The 5,599-nt window shown below is 45.5% G+C and overlaps 1 protein-coding gene across 2 annotated transcripts in view; it reads right to left on the bottom strand.

Moving 5' to 3' along the window:
* IL1RAP (interleukin 1 receptor accessory protein) overlaps window positions 1–3,337 on the bottom strand; it is a 199,930-nt gene extending 196,593 nt beyond the window's left edge. For both annotated transcript variants that reach the window (XM_067466134.1, XM_067466135.1), the window contains exon 1: window positions 3,243–3,337. The gene's annotated coding sequence lies outside the window, so the exon portion shown is untranslated. The remainder of the gene's footprint in view (window positions 1–3,242) is intronic.
* Window positions 3,338–5,599: the final 2,262 nt, after the last annotated feature.

The raw sequence follows: 5,599 nt of genomic DNA, 5'->3' as shown, positions 1-5,599 counted from the left end.
TCTATTACATTCCCGCAGAAGTGGTGCCCAGAATTGGTGTCCAATTCTGGGCACCACAATTCAAGAGAGATATTGACAAGCTGGAATGTGTCCAGAGGAGAGTGACTAAAATGATCAAATGTCTGGAGAACAAGCCCTATGAGGAGCGGCTCAAGGAGCTGGGCATTCTATTGATGCAAGCGACTCAATAGAATGCCGGAAAAACGAAATGCAAAGATACAGAATGGAGGACAATGCCTGGCTCGAGAGCAGGACGTGTGAAAAAGATCTTGGAGTCCTCGTGGACAACAAGTTAAACATGAGCCAGGAATGTGATGTGGTGGCAAAAAAAGGCAATGGGATTTTGGCTTGCATCAATAGGAGCCTAGTGTCTAGATCTAGGGAAGTCATGCTCCCCATGCTCTATTCCACCTTGGTTACACCACACCCGGAATATTGTGTCTAATTCTGTGCACCACAATTCAAGAGAGATATTGACAAGCTGGAATGTGTCCAGAGGAGGGCAACTCCAATGATCAAGGGTCTGGAGAACAAGCCCTATGAGGAGCGGCTTAAGGAGCTGGGCATGTTTAGCCTGAAGAAGAGAAGGCTGAGAGGAGAAATGATAGCCATGTATAAATATGTGAGAGGAAGCCACAGGGAGGAGGGAGCAAGCTTGTTTACTGCTTCCATGGAGACTAGGACGCAAGGGAACAATGGCTTCAAACTACAGGAGAGGAGATTCCATCTGAACATGAGGAAAAACTTCCTGACTGTGAGAGTCGTTCAGCAGTGGAACTCTCTGCCCCGGAGTGTGGTGGAGGCTCCTTCTTTGGAAGCTTTTAAACAGAGGCTGGATGGCCATCTGTCAGGGGTGATTTGAATGCAATATTCCTGCTTCTTGGCAGAATGGGGTTGGACTGGATGGCCCAGGAGGTCTCTTCCAACTCTTTGATTCTATGATTCTAGATTCTATTGATCTACTCACATTTGTATGTTTTCAAACTGTTAGGTTGGCAGAAGCTGGGGCTAACAGCAGGAGCTCACCCTGCTGTCTGGATTTGAACCACTGAACTTTTGGTCAGCAAGTTCAGCAGCTTGGTGGTTTAATCCACTGTGCCACTGGGGGCTCTGGAGTGTAATAATGTGGAATAATGTCTAGGGTGGGAGAAGAAGCTTTGTCTGTTAGAAGCAAGAGAAGCCATTGTCCTCCCAACCCTGCCATATGCCTGTGAAACGTGGACTGTCTACAGACGTCACATGCAACTCCTGGAACGATTCCATCAGGGCTGCCTTCGAAAAATCCTGCAAATCTCTTGGGAAGACAGGCGGGGAAATGTCAGCATGCTGGAAGAAGCAAAGACCACCAGCACTGAAGCAATGGTCCTCCACCATCAGCTCCGCTGGACCGGCCATGTTGTCCAGATATCCGACCAACATCTCCCAAAGCAGTTGCTCTACTACGAACTCAAGAACGGAAAATGGAATGTTGGAGGACAGGAAAAGAGATTGAAAGATGGACTCAAAGCCAACCTTAAAAACTCTGGCATAGACACTGAGAACTGGGAAGCCCTGGCCCTTGAGTGCTCCAGCTGGAGGTCAGCTGTGACCAGCAGTGCTGTAGAATTTGGAGGCACGAATGGAGAGAGAGAAATGTGCCAAGCAGAAGGCACGTCAAGCCAACCCCGTCCAGAACCACCTCCCACCTGGAAACCAATGCCCTCACTGTGGGAGAAGATGCAGGTCAAGAATTGGGCATCAACCGTCACCTCCGGACCCACTGCCAATACAAAGAACCTGGAAGACAATCTGACTCAATCAATGAGGGATCGTCTAAGTAAGTAAGAATGTTGCAATTGAGTAGCCTTCCAGCTGTAAAGTCAATCAGTGAGGGTGTCTGCATAGAGGTAGCCTTGCCTCTGTTGCCTGGAGGCATCCTATGTTTAGGCAGTGTTGACTGGCACTTGATTGTTTGCTGTCTGGAGTTGCCCTGTTTCTGAGTGCTCCTCATTTACTGTCTTGATTCTGATGTTTTTTTTAATACTGGGAACCAGATTTTGTGCATTTTCATGGTTTCCTCCTTTCTGTTGAAATTGTCCAAATGCTTCTTGTGGATTTCAATGGTTTCTCTGTGTAGTCTGACGTGGTGGTTGTGAGAGTGGTCCAGCATTTCTGTGTTCTCAAATAATATTCTGGGTCTAGGTTGGTTCATCAGGTGCTTTGCTATGGCTTATTTTATTTGTCGTGTCAAGAGCAAACCAAACAGTTGTACTGAATATTTTAACAACAAACAAACAAACAAAACACAAAGTTTGCAAGCTTGGTAGCTGATTAAATATCCTTTAGCCAGTCTCTGGCCCCTTGGAGTGCCTCTGGTGTTGCCGCAAGAAGGTCCTCCATTGTGCATGTGGCAGGGCTCAGGTTGCATTGCAGCAGGTGGTCACTGGTTGGCTCTTCTCCGCACTCGCATGTCGAGGATTCCACTTTGTGGCCCCATTTCTTAAGATTGGCTCTGTATCTCGTGGTGCCAGAGCGCAGCCTGTTCAGCGCCTTCCAATTCGCCCAGTTTTCTGTGTGCCCAGGGGGGAGTCTCTCATTTGGTTTCAGCCATGGATTGAGGTTCTGGGTTTGAGCCTGCCACTTTTGGACTCTCGCTTGCTGAGGTGCTCCAGCGAGCGTCTCTGTAGATCTTAGAAAACTATTTCTTGATTTAAGTCGTTGACGTGCTGGCTGATACCCAAACAGGGGATGAGCTGGAGATGTCTCTGCCTTGGTCCTTTCACTATTGGCTGCTACTTCCCGACGGATGTCAGGTGGTGCAATACCGGCTAAGCAGTGTAATTTCTGCAGTGGTGTAGGGCGCAGACACCCCGTGATAGTGCGGCATGTCTCATTAAGAGCCACATCCACTGTTTTAGTGTGGTGAGATGTGTACCACACTGGGCATGCATACTCAGCAGCAGAGTAACATAGCGCACGGGTAGATGTCTTCACTGTGTCTGGTTGTGATCCCCAGGTTGTGCCAGTCAGCTTTCGTATCATATTGTTTCTAGCGCCCACTTTTTGCTTGATAGTCAGGCATTTGTGTGGCTGACTCCTCTGCAGTGCCTTACATGGCCACACAGCCCCAAAAACTCACAGCAATCCAGTAATTCCAGCCATGAAAGCCTTTGACAACACAATATGACATCTGATTAGTGGAGATCCAAGCCCCAACCAAGAGAATGGCAAACCCAAAGAGGATCATAAAGGCACTGGCCTACCTTACAAGGCTGTTGCAATCATGGATGCAAAAGTATTCCAAACACTGGAGAGAAAGAGAAATACAGATCCTCGATGGATTCCGGAAGGTTTCACCTTGGAAAGAGACAAAGAGCAGCTCAACATAGAGTCCTCCGCATGAGATTCCTTCCAAATTGTGAAAATATGCAAAATCCAGGAGACTGAAAAGATCAGCATTTCTCAACCTGGGGGTCGGGACCCCTGTGGGGTTCATGAAGGGATGTCAGAGGGGTCGCCAAAGACCACCTGGAAACACAATATTTTCTCTTGGTCATGGGGGTTCTGTGTGGGAAGTTTGACCCAATTCTATCGTTGGTGGGGTTCAGAATGCTCTTCGATTGTAAGTGAACTATAAATCCCAGCAACTACAACTCCTAATTGTCAAGGTCTTTGGTTTCCCAAAACTCCACAAGTTTTCACATTTGGGTATATTGAGTATCCATGCCAAGTTTGGTCCAGATCCATCATTGTTTGAGTCCATAGTGCTCTCAGGATATAGGTGAACTACAACCCCCAAACTCAAGGTCAATGCCCACCAAACCCTTCCAGTATTTTCTGTGGCTCATGGAAGTTCTGTGTGCCAAGTTTGGTTCAATTCCATCATTGGTGGAGTTCAGAATGCTCTTTGATTGTAAGTGAACTATAAATCCCAGCAACTACAAATTCCAAATCACTAAAACAACCCCCCAACCCTGCTAGTATACAAATTTGGGCATATTGTGTATTTGTGCCAAATTCTGTCCATTGAATGAAAATACATCTTGCATATTATATTTACATGACAATTCGTAACAGTAACAAAATAACAGTTGTGTAGTAGCAACAAAAATAATTTTATGGTTGGGGGTCACCACAGCATGCGGAACTGTATTAAGGGGTCATGGCTTTAGGAAGGTTGAGAAACACTGGAAAAGATGGTCTTCTGCCGTGGTTCTCAACCTTCCTCATGCCGCGACCCCTTAATACAAATCCTCACGTTGTGGGGACCCCCAACCATAACATTATTTTTGTTGCTACTACACAACTGCAATTTTGCTACTCTCATAAATTGTAATGTAAATATCTGATATGCAGGATGTATTTTCATTCACTGGACCAAATTTGGCACAGATATCCAATAAGCCCAAATCTGAATACTGGTAGGGTTGAGAAGGGAATTGATTTTGTCATTTGGGAGTTGTAGTTGTTGGGATTTATAGTTCACCTACAAACAAAGAATATTCTAAACTCCACCAACCATGGAACTGAACCAAACTTGTCACACAGAACTCCCAAGACCAAGAGAAAATACTGGAAGGGTTCGGTGGGCATTGACCTTAAGTTTTGGAGTTGTAGTACACCTACACCTACATCCAGAGAGCACTGTGGACTCAAACAATGGTGGATCTGCACCAAACTTGGCATGAATGCTCAATATGCTCAAACGTGAACACTGGTGGAGTTTGTGGAAAATAGACCTTGACATTTGGGAGTTGTAGTTACTGGGATTTATAGTTCACCTACAATCAAAGAGCATTCTGAACCCCACCAATGACAGAATTGGGGCATATTTCCCACACAGAACCCCCATGACCAACAGAAAATACTTAAAGCAATCCAGTCCAACTCCCTTTACCAGGGCAAGAAAATATAATCAAAGCCCTCCTGACAAAGAGCCATCCAGCCGTAGATATATAGAGAGAGATATGATTCACGCACACACAGATATAATACCATAGATGTGAAAGGGACCCCTAAAGAAGGACAATGATATGTTATTTGGAAATTGTAGTTGCTGGGATTTATAGTTCACCTACAATCAAAAAGCATTCTGAACTCCACCAACGATGGAATTGAACCAAACTTGGCACACAGAACTCCCATGATCAACAGAAAACACTAGAAGGGTTTGATGGGCACTGACCTTGAGTTTTGAAGTTATAGTTCACCTACATCCAGAGATCACTGTGGACACAAGCAATGATGGTTCTGGACCAAACTCCACACGGATACTCAATATGCCCAGATGTGAACACTGGTGGAGTTTGGGGGAAATAGAATCTTGACATTTGGGAGTTGTAGTTGCTGGGATTTATAGTTCACCTACAATCACAGAGCATTCTGAACCCCACCAACGATAGAATTGGGCCAAATCTCCCACACAGAACTCCCATGTGGGCCACAGCAATGCGTGGCAGGGGGCGGCTAGTAATCTATATACATAAAAATGTAATGTTTGTTTGTGGAGTTGACATAACTCAAAAACCACTGGATGAATTGCTGCCAAATTTGGCCACAAGACACCTACTACTCCAAGGAGTGACCATCACTAGTAAAACAGTAGAAAGGATTTTTAAAA

The sequence above is a fragment of the Anolis sagrei genome, chromosome 3 (assembly GCF_037176765.1).
Source record: "Anolis sagrei isolate rAnoSag1 chromosome 3, rAnoSag1.mat, whole genome shotgun sequence".
Classification (NCBI taxonomy): domain Eukaryota; kingdom Metazoa; phylum Chordata; class Lepidosauria; order Squamata; family Dactyloidae; genus Anolis; species Anolis sagrei.
This window is presented reverse-complemented; position numbering and strand designations above follow the sequence as displayed.